This window comes from Lissotriton helveticus, chromosome 11, assembly GCF_964261635.1.
Source record: "Lissotriton helveticus chromosome 11, aLisHel1.1, whole genome shotgun sequence".
Classification (NCBI taxonomy): Eukaryota; Metazoa; Chordata; class Amphibia; order Caudata; family Salamandridae; genus Lissotriton; species Lissotriton helveticus.
In genome coordinates, this window is record NC_136072.1 from 104,577,968 (window position 1) to 104,600,204 (window position 22,237).

A 22,237-nucleotide genomic window follows, 5' to 3' on the forward strand; every position below is an offset into this window, starting at 1 on the left:
AAAAAGTGAGCACGAGTGACTGAACGAAAGGTTCTGTACTGTACCCAGCAAGTCCTCATCTTAGGCTCATCCCCTTCCGCCTGGGACGACTCTTGGTGGCCAACGGCCCTAGGAAAAGCCCCCATACCGACGAACCACGCACGGAACCTGGGCATCATCCTGGACTCCTCACTCTCGATGACCAGACAAGTCAACGCCGTCTCATCTTCATGCTTCAACATCCTACGCATGCTCAAAAAAACATTTCACTGGATTCCCCACCGAAACAAGAAAAACAGTCACCCACGCTCTGGTTACAAGCCGTCTGGACTACGGAAACACCCTTTACGCCGGTTCCACCGCGAAACTACAGAAAAAACTCCAACGCATCCAAAATGCTTCAGCCAGACTCATACTAGACATCCCCCGTACAGACCACATTTCCGCTCACCTGAAAGACCTTCACTGGCTCCCCGTTAACAAGAGAATAACGTTCCGTCTCCTCACCCACGCACACAAAGCCCTATACGAACTTGGACCTGATTGTCTCAACACGCGCCTTTCCTTTTACACCCCCACCCGCCAGCTGCGTTCATCCAACCAAGCCCTCGCCGCTGTCCCGCGCATCCACAAAACCACCATGGAAGGAAGATCCTTCTCATACTTAGCGGCCAAGACCTGGAATTCCCTTCCCATCCACCTCAGCCTTACTCAAAACCACCTAGCCTTCAGAAAACAACTTAAAACATGGATATTCGATAAGTAAACCTCCCCCCCCTTCCTCAAGCGCCTTGAGACCCTATGGGTATGTAGTGCGCTATATAAATTCTGACTTGACTTGACTTTCCACGATTCCTGAGGAATCAGGGCTCTCATGTTCAGTGGTTGCCAGAAACCATTCGTTCCCTTGTAGTTTAAGGGGGCTTATGGTGGCAAAGTGAGCTAGCTGGTCTATGGTCCAACATATCCTGGGGGGTGTCTGGAATCAGTCTTGACACCAAGCCCTTAGTTTATGTTTTTCCGAACAATGCGCAGGTCCTACAGATTGGTAGGAACTAAACAACATTATGTGAGACTATTTGTTTCTTACTGTTCAAACCTATGTACCTTGTCGTATGCATTACTCCTTACATCCCAGTTGTATATTCTTAAACAGTTTTTGAACTAGAGGGGTATCTGGCATAGAGGGTAGAGTGCGCAGAGATGGAGAGTTCTGTTATCCCAAATAGAGGGGCATATTTACTTGAAAACGCCGGAGCGTGGAGCAGCGGCAAGTTTGGTAATGCCACGCTTGGACATTTTCAAAATGCAGTGATGTGTGGTATTCACAAGAATACAATTCACCCCTGTGTTTCCCCTTTCGCTGGCGCAAAAAAGCTGTCTTGTGCCACAGAAGGCACCCTGCTGCCATGTTGCAAGGGTTCCTGCACTGCTGGGGTGATTGTTTTTTGTAGGAACAGATACCTTCCTGCACATAAACAATCAATAATGGCGATTTGTACCTTCTATATGTGCTTCAGAATGCAGCACTCATTAAAAGAGAAAAAAGGAGAAGAAATTATTAATGTCTCCTTGTACCACCATTCTAATGCCTGGTATTCGTTTTTGGTGCTGCTTCAGCCTTGTAAATCTGTGGCAGCATCAAAAAGCAAAGGGTGTTGTGATTGAATGCCCACTGCAACACCCATTGAACAGCCCTTTGCCACAGAGGACTGCAGCGGAAAGGAGCATATTTACAACGTGTCGGTAAGACACCGAAGTGGCTTAACGGCACCTTGTAAATATGGAAAATGGTGCTATTGCCCCGTTATTATTTTATGTTTATATCTGGACCAAGGTACTAGCTAATGCCACTCGTTTCACCTTCCTGTCCCAGTGTCTGTCGCTTTACCTACAGTTTGCTGGTGTCAACCATCCATTTATATGTTCAATTTCAGACTTAACAGTTTACAAGTCTCAAAGTTCTAGTGATTACACAAAAAGGATGCAGGTCCCTTTTATTTAATTTTTTAATCTTGATTGTGAGTTTGAATTATTTCTCTAGTAATTAAAAACCAGTAGCACATTTTCTTTGCACCAATTTAGAGTCATAAGTTCCTGCGATATATGTTAACATTTTAAAGGTTTTCTGAACCTGCTTTCTAGGATGCATCCATATTGTTTTATTAAGCTTTATATGTGATTGTTAAATTATTTTTACATTTATATTTTTAATTGCAGGCTTATGAAGACCACGTTTAGGTAGTGTCATGTTTTTTTTTTTTTTAAACTGATTTTTATTGAGTGCATATCAAGCATATATTCTGTAACGCTCTGTAACCCAGAGTCGATCACCTTCATCATTAATCTGAACGTACATGCAATCATTTTTAGTTGGTACATCATAGAAGGAGAGCAATAAAAAAGGTATACAAATCAAGGATACACTGAACATGTCCCTCCCCCCGCCCCACCTCCCACCTCCACCCACAACTCCCTCCCCCCCCTTGCGCGCTGCTGCTTGCACCGATAGATAAGACATTTTCAGTACACGGCCTAGCACCTGCATCGACAATTGTGCTGTACTGCCCAGGTAGTCCGGCTAGATCCTAGGCTGGTCTGCGGTGTCCTCGGTAGGTGGGTCCGCCCACCGTTTCCAAACCCTGTAATGTTTAAGTGGGCACCCCCTGGCCACGAACACGGGCTGCTCCATCCCCATACAGAAGTCCATACCCCGCTTCCAGGCCGCTAGGGAGGGAGCCTGGGGCGCCTTCCACGATTGCGCAATGTCTCGCTTAGCCAAAGTTAAGCCCAATAGGAGCAAATGACGCTTGTACCCGTTGCCTCCCACCCCAGCCATAACATGCAGCAGAATAAGTTTAGGGTCTCTCTGAATAACCCATGCAAGGACCTCATCCAAACACCGTAGCACTCCTGTCCAGAATCTCCGCAACTCCCTGCACTCCCACACAGTATGGAAAAACGTCCCAACCTCCGTCCCACACCGAAGGCAATCCAAGGACGCTATCAGCCCCACCCTCCACAAGCGTTGCCTAGTGTAATGTGTCCGATGTAGGTACCTAAATTGTATGAGTCGCAGGCGCGTGGATATTGCGGCTCCCCTAGGGCTCTCCAGTGCCTCCACCCAATCCTCCTCATCTAGGTCCCCAATGTCCTGTACCCAAGTTGTTCTGAGGTGCTGCAGGTCGGTGGTGCAGTGTCGGACCACGGTTTGATAAATTCGAGACAGTTTTTTGTCGGGTAGCTCCCCCATAAAGACTTCTGCCTCTATCGGACTAAATTCAGGCAGGTCATCCAACCCCACTATATACGGCGTCAGGGCATGTCTGAATTGAAGATATTTATCAAATTGAGTTCTCGGCATCTCGTATTCTGCACGCAGGTCCTCAAAGGACTTAAGCTCGCCCCTGGACATGACATCCCCTAGGGTAAAGATGCCAATCGCATCCCAACCCCGAAAGCCCATCAAGGTAGCTAACTGGGGCAAGTGGCCATTGTGCCAGAGTGGGGTCTCCCAGGTTAGCACGTTCCACCAACCCATCCTACGCAGCGTCTGCCTCCAGACCTGGAAGACCACCTGCGTAGCTGATGGCAGGGCCTTCCTGAGCGGCGCCGAGTATAGCAGCGTATGGACGGACACCGTGCCCATCATGGCCCTCTCAACCGCGTAGGCGGGGTCGCCTCTGTCTGCATACCACCAATCATTTAAGACCATTAAATGGGACGCCTGGTAGTAAGAGAGGACGTCTGAAGTAGCCAAGCCCCCGGCGTAGGTTGACCGGAAGCAGGTCTGCAGGGCAACCCGCGCCACGCCCCCCTCCCACAGAAAGCGGCTGAGCGCCGAGTTGAGGCACCCAAACCAACTACGCGCAATCAGGGCCGGGTGATTCTGTAATTGGTAAATCAAACGTGGAAGTGCCACCATCTTAAAGATGGCCGACCGACCATGGATGGAGAGTGGCATTCTAGACCAAACCTTGATGTCGTCTCTTGTGCGCTCCCACACCGGGGTAATGTTACGTTCCATAGCAACGGAGGCTTCCTCCGACAGGAACACTCCCAAGTATTTCATGCCATCTGTGGCTATCTGGAGCTCCCCGGCCCAGTCCCCAATCGGCTGCGGGCCGCCCAGAATCCACAATGTAGATTTCCGAGGGTTCGAGTATAATCCAGAGGTTTCGCCAAAGATTTGCAGAATCCGCAGGAGCCTAGGCCCCGAGCGCCCCAGGTTAGTGAGAAAAAACAGGACGTCATCCGCGTACAACGCTATCCTATCCGTTACGCCACCCGCCCACTGGAAACCCCTGAGCTGAGCATCCGTTCTCACCCACGCCGCGAGAGGTTCCATAGCCAGGGCGAACAGATACGGGGAGAGGGGGCAACCCTGCCTCGTCCCACGCTCGAGCCGAAAGGAGCGAGAGATCACCCCCCCACTCGCACCGCCGCCGTAAGATCTGTATAGAGGAGCCGCACATACGCCAAGAAACGAGGGCCCAAATTGAGCCACCCCAAGAGAGCAAAAAGATAAGTCCAGCTTAGGGAATCGAAGGCCCTATCCATGTCGGCTAAGAACAATGCGGCCTGTTCCCCTAGCCGTCGCCAGGCCGACACAGCGACCTGTGCCCGACGTATATTGTGGCGTGTAGCCCGCTATGGCATGAAGCCCGCCTGATCGGGATGTACCAGCTTGGTAATGTATGGCTTGAGTCTATTGGCGAGGGCCTTGGCAAGTATCTTAGCCTCTGTATTAAGTAGAGATATCGGGCGATAGGACTCATGCGCCTCTGGGGGTCGCCCTGGCTTCAAAAAAACCACCACCTCCGCATGGCGCCAGTCCGGTGGCAGCGAGCCCGACTCCCGCGCCTCCTCCACAACCGGGCGGAAGTGCGGGCTCAGCTGAGTCATGAAGTGTTTAAAGAACTCGCTGGGGAACCCATTCGGCCCCGGAGCTTTCCCCGGGTTCAGTTCTCCCAATGCTGTGGCGAGCTCCTCGCCCGACAGGGGGCGATCTAGTATTTCACGTGCTTCGTCTGCGACGGCCCTAGGTGGAAGGTCATCTATAAAGCGGTGCACAACCTCCGCGTCCAAACATTCCCGTGGCGCGTAGAGGGCCTCATAGTATGTGGCGAAGCTTTCAGCCAATGCCGCTGATTCCATGAGGGGCTCCCCACTTTGTCCCACTATCTGGGGCAGGGGCTGTGCGTGCCTGACACCTTGGCATAAACGATGCAGCATCTTACTGGACTTATCGCCCCATTGATAGATACGACTACGCGTGGCCAGCCATGCCTGCTTGGCCTCGTCTAGAAGCACCGCTGAGTACTGCCGCTGGGCAAGAACAAGCTGTCTCCTGGCCGCCCCTCCGCCCTCCTCTCTGCCCTTGCGTTCCAGCGCCTCTATGTCCGCCTCGCGCCGCACTAGGTCCCTACGCCTCTCCTTGCGCGCCTCCGCACACCACGAGATGTCCACACCACGCAATGTGGGCTTCATCGCCTCCCAAAGTATCACGGCAGTGTCAACCGTGCCCTCATTCTCCGAGAAGAAGTGAGCAATTTCACATGTCATTTGGGCCCTGTAGGGCCCCTGCGTCAGTTGCCAGGGTGACAACCGCCATCTGAAGGGCTGCCGGGCTCGCCCAGTATCCAGTATGACATAAACCGGCGAATGATCAGACAGCGCCCTTGGCAGGATTTCGGCGGACAGCACCCTATGCGCCATGCCCCTCGGAACAAAAATGTAATCCAGCCTGGAAAAGGAGTCCCGTGCTGCTGAGAAGTACGTGTACTCCCTGTGCGCGCCATGCTTGTGTCTCCACGTGTCCACCCAATCCAGACCCGTGGCCAAGGCCCTCAACCTGGAAGTGTGGCCGACCCCACCCGCCACTCCACTAGCACCATCTGCGCTGCGCCATCTATCCAGTGCGACATCCATCACGTCATTCCAATCCCCCCCCACGACAGACATGGCGTCTGGCATGACCACCCACAAGGAGAGCAATTTCTCGACTAGGGGCCACTGTAGCGGGGGCGGGGCATAAACACTACCAATAAGGACTGGGTCACCTCTGATCTCTCCATGTACAAACACAAATCTACCCTGTGGGTCTGTCCACGTGTGTTTATGAGTAAATGGGACCCTCCGGTGAACAAGGACTGCCACCCCCCGCGACCCTCTCGTGAACTCGTGGTATGCGTGTATGAATCCATTTCTCTGAAGGCACAACGCCTTGGTACCAAGCAAATGCGTTTCTTGCAGGAGGAGTATGTCCGTCCCCCTCCTCTTAACCCATGTAAACACAGCCCCCCGCTTCACTTTATCCAGCATGCCCCGCACATTCCAGCACAGGATTCGTGTCCCACCCGGGCCTAACCGCACTCCCTCATCATCCATAGCCATTGAAGGTGTGTATCGTGCCGCAGCCTCATGCCACGCCGGCCACCCTGGCAACCTTGAAAACAGTCAGCAAGCCGCAGTACCCGCGCAAACCCCCTCCCCTCGTAACCAAACCCCAACTTCTCCCTGACCACCCCCCACCCCGCACCTCCCAAACATGGAAGCACCTGTCGTGGTCGGAGTATGATCCCGGCCCAAACTGGGAGCCACGAACCACCCCCTCCAACTAAGTCCCTTGCAGCAGCCCATGTAGAACTAGGCCATCGCACCCTCCCAACTAACCCTGTGGGACGCCAGCCTCGACAGCATTACGGCTGGTCCCTTCAAAGGAAGCATTCAAGCAAAGTATCAGTCAGGTCTCACAAATGTCAAGGCGCATCTTCCTGGGCGTCCGGGGCACCCCCGCCTCGACCCGTGGCTGATCCAGATTTCGAGCTGTGGCTTGAGCGCGAACGGCCTCTGCGCCTATGCCGACCTTCCTGGCCTTCCCCGGCCGAATTGCTCGTCGAGGAGTCAGACTCTCCCCCCTTCGCCGTGTTGGGTCGAAGTTTTACAGTCTCATCAGTCCATTGGAAGACCTTCTCCGGGGTATCAAAGAAGAAGGTGCGAGATTGAAATATCACCCTCAACCTAGCAGTATAAAGCAGAGCGTACTGCAGCTGCGGGCCTTAGCCGCTGTGAAGGATTGGCGTTGTTGTTGCACTTGTTTGGTATAGTCTGGAAAGATCAGGATACTGGCGTTGTCATATGTCAGCTTACCCTTCAGCCTCGCCTGCTTAAGGATCGCATCCCTGTCAGCATAGTTCAGGATTTTAGCGCTCATAGGGCGCGGGCGCTCGCCCACCGGCGGCTTTTTCGTCAGCGCCCGATGGGCCCTCTCGATCACAAAGCAGCGAGAGAGAGCTTCAGGTGGAATCCAGCTCTCCAGCCATTGCGTCAGAAAGCTCTCAGCGTTACCCTTCTCACAGTCCTCCGGAAAACCAATGAACCTCAGGTTACTACGCCACGCCCGCCCTTCCGCCTCCTCCGCCCTGTGGACAAGGCCCTTCTGTGTCCTTTCAAGTACCAGGACTCTTTTCTTCAGGGAAGAGACATCGTCCTCCACCTCCATAATGCGTGTCTCTGTGCCCGCGATACGCTCCACGGCGTTCCGCAGGTCTTGCCGGAGGAGCATTACGTCCGAGCCCACCGCTCGAATCTTGGCATCTAAGACGTCCCGGGATTGCGTGATCGCCGCCATGAAGGCAGCGTTGTCCGGCACCAGCGCCGATGAGCCCTTCGCGCCGGCCAGCCTCCGTGAATTTGTTGATGGGCCCATGCTTACCCTGGCCACCACCACCTCTCGTCATGGCGCTCTCGTTACGTGGCACCAGCACACCACCAGGTCCCAGGTCCAAATATGGCCGCTAACCGTCTGACTCCCGCCCCGGGGATGTTAGGGGGGAGGGGGGCAGCGGGCTCTCCACAAGCGTCCTCAGTAGCAGCGAGAGGGCCCCGACCACGCCAACTAGCTTGCACACCCCAGCGGCGCCAGGCCCGAGTTCAATTTGGGACCAATGCCACTACCAGTGTCCCACCGGGGCCTGACAAGACCCCCGAATGTTCACCACCGGCCTCCACGTCCCCACTCGTAGTAACACTGACCTGGGAGATCTGTACAGTCTGTAGTCGTGCAATCGCGCCCTTCGGTGTGCAGGCGCCGCCGCTCCGCAGCGGCTCGATATGCCCTCTGCTCCAAGTGCGGCCAGTGATTCCCAATCGGGAGCCCCCGCTGGTTTCGGCCCAACCAGCACCATCCGCCGCCGTGCCGCACAATGCGTTGTCTGTGGAAGCCCCGGGCCCCGGAAGACGCGGTGGGTCTGCGCCGCTTCCGTCTACGTTGCAACTTCTCCAATCCGCCGGGCCACTCCAAAATTGAGGCCCCGGCTGTGTAGGCCGCTCCGGAGCGCTTCAATCACGGGCGACGCCCTGGCCGCTAAAATCAGTCCCACGCTTCCACTCTTAGACAGGGGACGGCCGCCCGAATCAGGCACCGAACCAGCACGTTGAGACCCGTTTACAAGGACCAGGGCAGGATATACTTGAAGGATTCTGACAAGGCTGGTCGGAGCTCGCGCTCTACACGGCCGCCATGCTCGCTGGCCAAGCCACGCCCCAGGTAGTGTCATGTTTTCACATTTTTAATATTTATACTTTTGTGGACACCTGCAATAAAATAAATGTAACCACTGATCCACCTTGCAAAGGCTAGGCCTATTGGCTTTCTCCACTATTGGAGTCTCTGCCCTCTGCAGCATCATGTCATCATTATGAACCCCATCTCCGACCTACTAAGCCTTAGCTCATCGCTGTTACAAACGCAGCCTATATCTTACTAGGAGACACATTCCATGCACTCCAGCATTGCCCCTCCTGGGAACCCAGAGGAATAAAACGGGTTCTCCTAATAGTGCACTTTCACACTGACATGTCGCCGGGACACACAAGCTTGAAGACCTTTACACGGACGGCTCTCTGACACCTTTCAATAATCTATCCCACGAATACGATCTGCCGACTCGTCAATTCCTTGTACACAATTCAATCATTCAATCCCTTACAATGGCATGGGGGCCATGAACACTGGACCAGAAATGCACCTGCTTATTCAGTATTTCCATGTAATGGGCAATGGAAGTCACATAATACGCTGGCTGACGGAGGCTCTATTAACGCATACCCTACATCCTCTGACGTCCCTCCGCACCCGGTGGGAGGAGGATAGGGGATCTCCTGGTCCGACAGCGCATGGAACACGATCCTGGCTTGTCCTATGCGGATACAACGGAATGCAAAATTCTGAATTATTCAGACCTATGTCATACAGAGCTCATACCTATCCTCTGACAAAATAAACAACTACTTTGAACTAACTAACTCAGCTTGTCCGAGATGTATGCAAATAGATACCACTTTACTACACATGCTATAGTCCTGCACCACATTACAACTTTACTGGCAAGATGTGATGCCAGCATTGGCAACATACAGTGATAGACCCCGAAGGCAGGCACACATGGGAAGAATGCACATTGGGTCTTTTTTTCTTGGTCCAAGAAGCACAGAGTCATTTCAAATCAAATCAGGGACATTTGTATAGCGCATCACATCACTCCAAAGTCTCATGGCGCTTGCAGACGGCTCTGACTAGACACTGGCTTATATATCAAATAACAATGACTTCAACTGTTTTCAAAAGCGGTTATGGTCAGGGATGGTATGTAGATAGGCAGGGATCTTATTCCATGAGCCCGGAGCAAGGAAGGAGAAATACCGACCTCCTGTTCTAGCAGTGCGGATTCTTAGGGGGGTAAGCAGCTAAATGTTGCTAGATCAAAGTACCCGGCTGGGCTGGTACCAGCGTAGTTTGTTAGACCATTATTTGGGCCCTCTTCCATACATGTGCTTGTGTGTCAGACAGAGGGCCTTAAAAAGAATTTGCTTCCTCACCGGAAGCCAGTGTAATGATCTTAGAAAGGGGGCAGAGGAAGATCTGGGTGGCAGATCGAGAACCAGCCTAGCTGCCGTGTTCTGCAAGGTTTGGAGTCTTTTTCATGAAGTTTTCGTTAATAGAAAACAACAGAGCATTTCCGTACTCCATACAGTTTATTATTAATCCCTGGACTAATGGTTCCCTGGCTTCAATCGGAATCCATTTGAAAACCTTTTGAAGACTTCGCATCACTCCAAAGCAGGTGCCGGTGATGTTATTGATCTGACTTTTCATAGACAATTGATTGTCCATATAGACGCCTAGATTTCATACTGTTTGTTTAGGAGTTGGGCAGGGGCCAAGATCAGATGGCCACCAGTCAGGAGACCAGTGCTCCTGAGCCTTACCAAAGAGCATAATCTCGGACTTTCCCCCGTTCAGTTGTAGGTAGTTGGAACGCATCCACCTGTTGATGTGGGACATGCATTTTTTAAAACGCTGTTTTGTTTCTGCAGGATCTGGGCCAACGGTGACCAGAATATGCGTGTCATCCGCGTAAGATATGACGTCAAAGCCATAGAGTCTGATCACCTTGGCCAGTGACGTCATATACAAATTGAAGAGGGTCGGGCTTAAAATAGAGCCCTGAGGTACTCCCAACACAGCTGATCTTTCCTCTGATACATTTTTGCCCATTTGGACTGCAGTGAATTGATCAGCTAGATAGCTTTGGAGCCACTTTAAGGCATTTCCTCTGACACCAATCTCCCACAGCCCATGTTCTAAAATGCTGTGGGAGATGGTGTCAAAGGCGGCAGATAGGTCGAGCAGGACTAGAAACACTGACTGATGTTTATCCAGAGCCATCCTGATGTTGTCCGTTACTTCGACCAGTGCCGTCTCGGTACTGTGTGCCGCCCTAAAACCAGATTGTGAGGGATCAAGAACTCCATGGTTCTCAAGGTGGGCCACTAGTTGTTGATTTATGAGAGATTCCAACATTTTGCCGAAATAAGGGAGAAGGGATATGGGACGATAGTTTTGAAGTACATTTGGATCTGATGTCGTTTTTTTTTTAGAATGGGTCTGACCCTGGCAACTTTCCATATTTTGGGAAAAACAGCCTCCGAAAGGGATTTATTAAATAGATTTGTTAGATTTTCTAATAGCACAGGTGCGATAGTGGGGAACATTTTTGGAAGTACTGGGTCTGTAGGCAAGCCTGACTTTATCCTTAACATGACAGTAGTGACCGATTTTATGTCACACTTGACAAAATCATATAGAGTATGTGGGGGGTCAGAAAACAAGCCGGGCACATTATCGGAATAAGGATTGTTATATTGTGATGGAAGGGAGCTGTGAATGGTTAAAATGTTATCTTCGAAGAATTTAGAAAGCGAGTCCGTCCATTCCTGGAATTAGGAATCGACGGCTGGTTAGTGGGGGTAGTACATTCTTTTAAGATCTGATAGTTCTTTACAAGAGTTTTCTGCCTGATTTATCCGATTAAGCAGAAATAGTTTTTTTGCCGATTTGATGTCATTCATGTAACTATGATGGATTTCTTTATAGATTTTACGATTATCCGTATTTTTACTCTTTCGCCATTTTCGCTCTGCGGTTCGACACAGGGACTTAGTGATCTTTAATTGGTCTGTGAAGCAGGGAGCGATTCTGGGCTTGATTTTAATCTGGGTAATAGGAGCTATTTTATCTAACACCTTTGTGATTGCTTTGTCAAGGCCATGTGCTATTTGATTTACACTAACTTCTTGGCCTAGATGGTCTAGACAGAAGTGCTTTGAAAAGTGATATTGAGTAACTTTACTCCAAGATCTTCGTGATATTAGTTTGTTAGTGTGGTCAGTTTTGGTTATATTATTAAAAAAGGCAAATTTTGACAGGTGATGATCTGACCATAGTTGGGGAACTGGGGATTCTATTATAATGCCTAAAAAGTTGGTGAAAAGAAGGTCAAGTGTATGACCGGCATTTTGGGTGGGACCTGTGACCAGTTGGCGCAGTCCAAGCGTGTTCATGTTTGAGATCAGTTTGTCGGTGTCTGTGTTGGATAAAATTTCGGCATGATGGTTGAAATCTCCGATTAGAAGGAAATTATCAGAGGCCAAAATGTGGGGAGCAATGATCTCTCACAATTTGTCAGAGAAATCCTCTCTGGGTCCAGGGGGTCTGTAGATTAGGGCCCCTCTCCAGGTGCCATTTGATAGGCCATCTATCTTGAAAATACATAGTGCTACGTGATTCGAGATTATGGTTTCTAAAATTATGATGTTTAAATCCTCGGTGGAGGCTACAAGTAAGCCACCTCCTCTTTTCTCTTTCCTATCCACTCTAGTTATCTTGTACTGTGACGGAAAGGCAGTATACACATCAGGAGATGCATCTTCATGTAGCCAAGTCTCTGTGATAAAACAAATGTCAGGAGCTATGCTGTCTAAGAGACTCCAAATCTCTCACAAGACTTGGGTCTTATTGTAGCTAAAAGACTAAGTACCAAACAAAGGAAAAACAAACACCCCCCCTGCCCTCATCAGCTGGATAAACTCACTAGAGGTATGGGCACAAGCAGAAAGGACGGCATTGCATAGGGAGAAGATAGCAGGTAGGCGTAAATACCCCACCGCGCAATGCTGGGACACAAAACTGTCGGAGCAAAAACAAATAGACCAGGAATCAGATAGTAATAACTTAGCCGATGGCAATGGAAATAGGACTGATGCAAACTCTTAAAGCAACATATGTTTCTGGTACCACCCATAACAATGTGGCACAGGCATTGCGAAAGGAGAACACAGTGGATACATCTGGGGGCAGGGACGACTTCAATTTTCCGTTTCATCTGTACCTTGTGGAATGGGGGCTCGAGACTGCGGGATAAATATTCTCATGGCACAACTGTTTTCATTAACATGAAACAAGACTGATGTGTTGATTTGTTTTAATAATTTTATTTTCATGTTAACATACATTGTATTATGAGATGCATTTTAAATTACATGGGTCCTACCTGGTTGCAATAGGCAGATCGGATCAGACTTATATTGGGACATGGCAATTAGCAGTGATAACTACGAATATCCTCACTGGGCACATACAATATATTGTAATTACTGCCACTGATTTTAGAAGTGTGATATATGCATGCCACACCCAATGGATTCTAGTAGTAATGTTTTTATAATTACGTTAAGAATGCATTGGATTTATATGCCTGTTCCCATTGTATTGCTTATTCCATATAACATGTGAAATCTGTATCAATAATATAAAAACTGCAAATAAAAATACAAATTAAGAAATACAAAAATTAAAAATTATGTCATCCTTGTGAAACAGGTCAAGTGATGTAATGTTGTGACTGTTACAAAAAACAAGAAATCTGAAAGTAGCAGAGTGAGTTGTGATGGCTAAGAAAGTAGCAAAGTGGTCAAGATTATCCCTTCACCATGGTGAGACAGTGAGACAGAAGCAACATCATGGTACCATTTACAAGTACTCAACATGCCATGGTTACTCTTCTTTTATACAACAATACATTTCCTGGCAGCACTGGGTACCTTCCTTTCCCTTCTCTCCCCATCTCCCCCTGTACCACAAACTTCATCTTATTTTAGTCATTGTAACACTGGTTTGCTGATACATTCAACCATAATATACACACGGACATTATATTTAAACTGACAAGCCTGGTTAAACCACTATGTCCCTATCAACGGATCCTTAGCATACATCTGACGGGATTAGGGATTGGCATATTGGGTAGATCTGTGGAATTTTTGCCCTTGATTGGGTATGCTATCATGTCTTTTACTTGAACATTGCCCCTGGCGTGGCTATAGTGTTGTTGCTTTGTTCATGAATGATTAAAAGCCATAGCCTACATGTGTGGGTTGAATAGAATTTGGCTTGAGAGCATCCTAGGAGCACATCTTTCTATGAGGAGCATGAAGGCCACTGCAATCTTTAACTAAGACAAACCTTAAATGTGTTACTGTTGGTATAGCAATGTTGTAGGGGGCGGACATTAAAAAAATATCTGGCATGGCTGCAAACTCACAAACAGTGATTCTTTTTCAATAGCAATGACTCTATAACATGGCTGAAGTTAGATACCTGTTTGTTCTCTCAGCTTCACTGAATACAATACGTTTCCATAGTCATGTGCACCCAAATAAAAGATAGTCCCTGTCAGGTTCATCTGAAAATTAAAAAGAAGAGGAAGATGAGATTTATTCAGTTCCCAAATACCTACGTCGGGCTCACCTGTCAATAAAAAATCACAGACTGGTCCTTCCTGATGTAAAATACTAAAGTAGCTTAGAATTACTCAGGTCTTGAATATCCCCCATAGGATCACAGATTGATCAGATTCCCCAGTCATATCCACACAAATAGAGTGTGTAGAAGGATTTGTTATTTTCCCAAACTTTAGATCCCACTTTAAAGTTGACTCAGATGTGAGATACTGAGTAAGATAAGCAGTGTCCCCATCACTTTCACCAAAACATACCCCATCCACGACCACCCGAATGTAAGCTGCAGAGGTATTTCAGAATTACACAATTTGCAAATACCTTGTCCTATCCAAACTATATGAAATGTTAAAGCCAAGTAAACCTTTTTAATCCTCACCCAAACAGGATGCATTCTGTCATCTGTTGACAAAGAATTATGATGCTAGGATAGATGTAAGGGTGAACCACTGCAGGACTCAGGTATTCAGGATTGTGGGGGATGTTTTTAATTGGCTGAAACATGGATCCCACGCTAGGAGAGCCCCATGACTCATGAGAAATGAGACTTTAACATATTTGAGATTTCCGTTGCCAGCTCTCCCAAAGATTTCAACGTTTTTGGGCATGTGACAGAGGGATTAATACATTTCTATAAAATCTCCCTTACCTGAAGCATTTTTATTTTCATAGGTCCCCTACACTGCAACACTAAGAAGACAATCTTCTCATTGTAAAGAGGTTCTCACCAGAGCCACCATATGATCCCTTTCGGAACCACAGTAAGGAGCGGCCTATAATGAGGAATGTCACTATGGTAAGCAAGAGCCTTCATCCTTTTTAGGGAACACCCTGAATTTGGGTTTTTCTTCCATTAACGTACCGATCTCAGTGACCGAGGTCTCTGTACTGCTTATCAAAGTGTATCAGATACTTTTGTGATCCATAGTTACTCAGGTAGGGTGTATTTCTGATACCTAATATATCCTTTATCCTGCTCCTCCTCCCATTTTCTATGGTGAGGTCTCCCATAGGGACATTTTGTCATTGCTCATCCATTTTCTACCACGGTCCGTCTGAGGTACTGAAGCTGTGTTGTGTACAACTTCAGACTAAGAGGGGCAGTAGACCAAAAATGAAAATGCACTTGGTGATTGAGTCACCAAAGTCGGCAAAACAGACATGAATATTGTGTGCATTTAGAGTATGAACAGACAGTGCTCTGTTTGACAGAAGGCAAGCCTTCAAACAGGTATCAGAGCTCTCTTTTACAGTACTGCCTTAAGTGTGACACAAGTACTAACCAATCTGAAGCTTCAGCATCATACTTAAAGTGTAATTGTTGGCATGGTGACAACCAGATAATTTTCAGACACTCACAGGCATGTGCATCAGAAGATGAGGAGGAGAGACTAGTGAAGGAGCTGCTGAGGGAACCTGTGCAGGGGACCTGAAGAAATTAACTATAACATCAATTCTGTATAGAGTGCTGGTGACAGCAGGTGCTTACTAGGGAGTGTTTGGGTGTGTTCTTCCAAAGGCCTATGTGTGGAGGTAAGTGACTGTAACCCCCTTTTGCTAAGAGTTTGTATATTAGGTTTAGATATGGCAATCTGCTATTGAAATTTCTGGGGAAAGAGGCGACTGGCTTTGCTCCACATCCTTGCCCGGCTTGCCGCAAAGTCAACCAAACTGAAGCACACATCCTGTTTTTTTGCACCAAGTACCGGCAGCTGTGCAGGAGATGGGTTCGACCTTTATGTTCAAATCTGGGTGCTAGGCAGCACCAGACTGCATTTAGGATCTTAAAAGTAGATACCTCAGGGCCAATAATTTTTGCCCTTAGTCGCTTTTTATTTTCCTTTTGGCTGACTCGCAACATATTTTTAGCATAGCAATGAAGTTATTTTTTAATTTTTTCCCTCCTTATGTTGTACATGTATCTCAAAATATCAAGTCGGTACATATGGTATAGTACCCTAAATGCTTGGTGGTTGCATAGAATCCCTTTTAGCTTGACTAGGTTGAATGAATGTATGTATCTTCATATGTTTGTTTTTAATTTGATTCAGATTGTAATTTGTACCTATGCATGTAATGGTTTAATACTATTTTAACCGCATATTTATTTATGTTTTTATCTTTGTATACTTTGATGGTGTTTTGTACAAATGACCGAAAAAAGTTTTATATGATGATGATGACTGTGTGTAGTTGCACACAGGTATTTGTGTGTGTTTAAATGTGCATGTGAGTAAGTGTGTGCATGTGCTTGACCTTTGCCTATTGTTTAAAGTTGATTATTGCCATACCGTGGCCCTCTCAGCTGATCTTTAAAACACAATGGCAATCCAGTTATTTTAGGACCTTCTCTGTTGGCCCTTTCATATTTATGCAATTGTTGTCAATTTGGGACCATTCAAGCTGGCCCTGCCATATTGATAGCAATTTTTGGCATTTTAGGGTCATACATGGCATGTTTTTTTCCACAGTGGACAAAAGGCTGACTCTGGCATATTAATAGTGACTCTCTAGGGTAAATGATTGTAGGCGGTTCCCAACTAGGGCAAAATGAAGTATTTAACATATTTGTGGTCATTCTTAGCATTTTGGTGTGATCCACAGCATTATGAGGACCACGCTTGGTATGTTGGTAACCCTATCATATAACAGTGGTGAATTGGGGCATGTATTATGATTAAATGATGATACATTGGACAGCTAAGGCAGCATCTATGTGTCTATTGTAGCAGTATACGTGAATACTTGATGAAAGTAATCAATTGATATTCGGTCATCAATTATTTATTTACAAAAAAGTGAAAGGTAATACTTTAGGCACAAAATAAGTGTTTTTTGCATTACAAAATTGTTTGGGGTACCATGTTTTTTGTTCAAAAATAAAATGTTTGAATGCAAAATATGAACATTTTTTATAAATCAACAATCTGAAGTTACTGTACTTCCAAATATCAACTTAGCAGGTGATTGAATCATAATAAATACCTTGTGTGAAACCCTAATGTGTAAGTCTAGTGTAACCCAATTGCTGCTAAGGTTGCAAGATCTCTATACCCGGAGCTACATCATTTGTGTACGAATAAGTAAAATCTATCTTGCTCAATACTATATTCGGTCTTAGGATGCACAATTTGAGATGTGAGCATTTTAAAAATTCTTCTCACCTGTCCCTTCTAGGGATGTTTCGGTTACAACATATGATTGAGAATCTACTTGGAAATGGAAGGATGAAGAATTAAAGCAACCGATATGTAGACATTAGCATTCATGCCACGGTAAATGGTAGGCCAAGTAAAATCCCATATAGCTTTTTGGATACTTTATGGGTAATTGAGCTGACCACTAATGTCTCAGATTTCCTTCAGGGCAGGTGCACATGCAAGGGACAGACAGACTTTTTGCTACGCATGAAAGTACTGTTTTTAGATAATACAGCTTTTTAGAAAATGTATATGGAAAATGTGCTCTAAAACGCACTATTTAACCCTATTTGTACACATTTTTTGTAACTTGTACCACACATCATTTTCATCAACCACCACTAGGGTGTCGCCGAACTCATGAATCACTACATAGTTCAAAGCTGCCATCTTTAGGCGCCTCCCTGTATAAATCGCCCCGTAATGCGCAAACTATCTCTTTAGAATGAGACTTTAGAAGAAATACTTAACTAATGAGTAGTTTCTAAACTCCAGTGTCTACAGCTTTTCTGGTGAGTCAAACATGCGTTTTACCAGAAAACAATTAAACACACATAGGGGCTCATTAGGATGGCGGACGGAAGAGCCCCCGCGGCCCTGGAGTAGGCGGAAAAAGCCTTTTCCGTGTCCGCCTGCCGCGGATACTCCGTCCGCCATATCAGGATAGGAAAACGTGTCAAATTTCCGTCCGCGACGGAAAAGCATGCACCGCCGCCGAACTACACACGACCACGTGGCGGACGGAACACATCCGGAGGCCCCGCCGTACGTACTGACGTCTAAGACCGTCCCCCAAATCAAGATGGCGGAAAATACACATAAAACCGCAGCGGAAAAACAACCTGTCTGAACACGGCGGAATCCCCACAGCGAACATAGGTGACATAGCAGAGATACCCACCGCAAGCTGACCACCACCATGGACCCAGCGCTACACGCTTTCCCGATGCTCTTCGCGATCCACCACGTCCTAGTCATGGCCCACTATGGACGACGACGCAGGTAAGGCACAAACCATTGGCTGCCTGGAGGGGAATACCAGCAAGGGACGTGACGTAGGGAGGGGGAGTGTCATGTTACCGAAACCACTGATGAGAAGCAAATACGAATACACATTTGTAGTACGCAAGCAGGAATGACAACGACAGACCACGAGACTTGATAGACTACCTTTATTGTACAAAATAGGGGTATAATCACAGTGTATGCGTGAGCATGGGCAAAGTGGGCACCAGAGCAGCTACATCATTGGCAGTTAACGAGAGGGCAGAATGCAGTATCAGAGCATCAACAGGGCATTGTGGAGTACAGAGCAGGTACATCATAGGCAGTAAACGAGAGGGCAGAATGCAGTATCAGAGCATCAACAGGGCATTGTGGAGTACAGAGCAGGTACATCATAGGCAGTAAACGAGAGGGCAGAATGCAGTATCAGAGCATCAACAGGGCATTGTGGAGTACAGAGCAGGTACATCATTGGCAGTTAACGAGAGGGCAGAATGCAGTATCAGAGCATCAACAGGGCATTGTGCAGTACAGAGCAGGTACATCATTGGCAGTAAACGAGAGGGCAGAATGCAGTATCAGAGCATCAACAGGGCATTGTGGAGTACAGAGCAGGTACATCATTGGCAGTTAACGAGAGGGCAGAATGCAGTATCAGAGCATCAACAGGGCATTGTGGAGTACAGAGCAGGTACATCATTGGCAGTTAACGAGAGGGCAGAATGCAGTATCAGAGCATCAACAGGGCATTGTGCAGTACAGAGCAGGTACATCATTGGCAGTAAACGAGAGGGCAGAATGCAGTATCAGAGCATCAACAGGGCATTGTGGAGTACAGAGCAGGTCCATCAGAGGCAGCACGTGAGAGGGGCTAAGTGCATTAACAGTCCATTGCACAGAACATGTCCATCAGAGGCAGCACGTGAGAGGGGCAAAGTGCATCAACAGTCCATTGCACAGAACATGTCCATCAGAGGCAGCACGTGAGAGGGGCAAAGTGCATCAACAGTCCATTGCACAGAACATGTCCATCAGAGGCAGCACGTGAGAGGGGCAAAGTGCATCAACAGTCCATTGCACAGAACATGTCCATCAGAGGCAGCACGTGAGAGGGGCTAAGTGCATCAACAGTCCATTGCACAGAACATGTCCATCAGAGGCAGCACGTGAGAGGGGCTAAGTGCATCAACAGTCCATTGCACAGAACATGTCCATCAGAGGCAGCACGTGAGAGGGGCTAAGTGCACCAACAGTCCATGGCAAGGCACAGGTCCATCATAGGCAGCACATGAGAGGGCATACAGCAGCATGTGAACAGCAACAGGGCAGTGTGGACACCAGAGCAGGTACATCAGAGGCAGTACATCACAGGGCATACAGCAGCATGAGGGCTGTATGGGCCAGGAGGCAGGGTGGCTCTGGGAGCGGGGGATAGTTGCAATTGGCCGACATCGGGTTGGGCATGTGTCAATGGTGTGTGTTTCTGTTTCTTGGTGACATGTGACTGCACCCTGGACAGGACAGGACTGGCAAGTGGGCCTGACTGGGTAGAAATATCACCCACCATGGGAGGTGCATCTGCTGGCGGGGGAATGCTCTCTGGGGACGTGCTTGAGCCAGCTTGTCGTTTGCTGTGTGGCTGCCTTCTGGCCTCTGCAACATGTGGCATGGGGGATGCTACTACAGGGTCAACCTCCATCCGCTCGTGACGGGCCCTGATGGGAGTGGAGGTAAGGGGTGACTCCACTGCGGAGACATCTGTATTCCGTTTCCCAGAAAACAGCAACCGCAGTGCATCAAGGGGTGATGTATGCCTGTCCTTGACAGCACCACTGTCCATGGGAGATGCCTTTGCCCTTGGATGTCCAATTTCCGTAGGAGGAATGATGTCTGTGGATCTTCCCTGTTCCCTGGATGGTGCCCTGTCCCAGGCAGCAGACTTGTCTTTGGTGTACACATCCCCAGGACACACCTTCTCCCTGTGTGTGTCCCTGCCCCTGGGAGTGTCCGTGCTCTTCTTAGGTGCGTATGTCTTGTGACTGTCCTTGTCCATGCCCTTGGGAGTGTCTCCTTCCTTCCTAGTCTCCCTGCCCTTGGGAGTGTCTCCTTCCTTCCTAGTCTCCCTGCCCTTGGGAGTGTCTCCTTCCTTCCTAGTCTCCCTGCCCTTGGGAGTGGCTCCTTCCTTCCTAGTCTCCCTGCCCTTGGGAGTGTCTCCTTCCTTCCTAGTCTCCCTGCCCTTGGGAGTGTCTCCTTCCTTCCTAGTCTCCCTGCCCTTGGGAGTGGCTCCTTCCTTCCTAGTCTCCCTGCCCTTGGGAGTGGCTCCTTCCTTCCTAGTCTCCCTGCCCTTGGGAGTGGCTCCTTCCTTCCTAGTCTCCCTGCCCTTGGGAGTGTCTCCTTCCTTCCTAGTCTCCCTGCCCTTGGGAGTGGCTCCTTCCTTCCTAGTCTCCCTGCCCTTGGGAGTGTCTCCTTCCTTCCTAGTCTCCCTGCCCTTGGGAGTGGCTCCTTCCTTCCTAGTCTCCCTGCCCCTGGGAGTGTCCCTGCTCTCATGAGGTGCCTTCCTCTTCTCACTGTCCATGTCCAAGGTAGTGTCAATGGAACTGGGAGTAAGGTTTGCCTTGGGAGTACCTTGTGTGTGGGATGCCTGTGCAGCATGTTTTGCCATTGAACCCAAACCCTCTATTGGATCACGTGTCTGTACTCCACTGTCTCTGACGGTGTCTCTGTGAACAGATTTAGCTGACCTAGGGGATGGTGTCTGAGCCCTCCGAGACTTGACGTGCTGGCTGACGCTGCTTCTAGTGCAATGACCTGTGTTCGAGTCCTGGTCAGACAATTGACTCCCCCCTGAGACATCCAGTGTTGTAGATGGTGGAACAGAAGTTGCTCCCAGTCCCTGCGACTGTACAATGGCAGACGACACACTGTTCCCCAATGACTGCACTGGCCTGTGTAGAGCAGCCAGATCGCCATGCATACCTTCCATGAAAGCTACCACCTGCCCCAACTTCCTATCGTGGTCTTGGAAAGCATTAATCATATTGGTCTGCCCCACACACAGCTGTCGCAGCAGATCAACAGCCTCAGCACAAAGAGCATTTTGGCTCACGGAGGCCGGGGCAGCGGTTCTGGCACCGAACGCTACTCTGCTCCCCCTACTCCTGCGTGCACGAACAGTACATGGTGCAGTAGGCGACAGGGTGGGCCCTGTGTGCTGTGTCCCGACCAAAGGTGTTGATTGCCCACTCCCAGTCTGTGACAACAGTGCTGACTCACCAACACTGTCGGAAGACGTTGACGATGTTGTCTCCACATGCGAGTCCTCCGGGACGGTCCTGTCCCCCTCTCCGGCGCTGCCCCCTTCTGTGTCAGTCTGCGTGTGCCCGACGTCTGATCCGGATGCATTGGCTTCAAACATCTCCTCGGTCTGTGGCTGAGTGTCCACTGCCAAAGCTGAAATTCACAGAAAAGAGGTGTAAGTCACGGCCACACTCACGTACAGTACTGGTACGGAAACCCTATTGCCATTGCTGACGATGTACTTCGATCCCCCAACCTACACACGGGCCACCCCTACCAGTCATCCTCACACGAAATAAGTGGCGTTGTCCGTGCGACATGTACAGCATGCGGACAGGGCATGAGCAACTACATCTGCACACCAGTCTTGCCATGGGGTGACGGAGCACTACAGCATGTGCACCAACACTCAACTGCTTAGCGAGTGCCGTCTCAATATGCCGCACCGGAAAGTGACTTTTAACTGCGCCAATGTCACCAACATGGCATTGCAACGAGACGCACGATTCACGGAAGTCACTAATGTGTCTGGCCAACATAACATGCATTGCACTCACAAGCAACATTCACTGACAGTATGCTTACCGCCACGTTGCTGGTCATCCACACGCAAC

General features: G+C 48.7%; 1 long non-coding RNA gene across 1 annotated transcript in view; it reads left to right on the forward strand.

Annotated features, from left to right (window-relative positions):
• Positions 1 to 22,237, forward strand: part of LOC144792391 (uncharacterized) — an 85,749-nt gene that overhangs the window by 23,663 nt on the left and 39,849 nt on the right. The window contains exon 2 of the long non-coding RNA XR_013602553.1: positions 14,794 to 14,917. This is a non-coding gene — a long non-coding RNA (uncharacterized LOC144792391). The remainder of the gene's footprint in view (positions 1 to 14,793; positions 14,918 to 22,237) is intronic.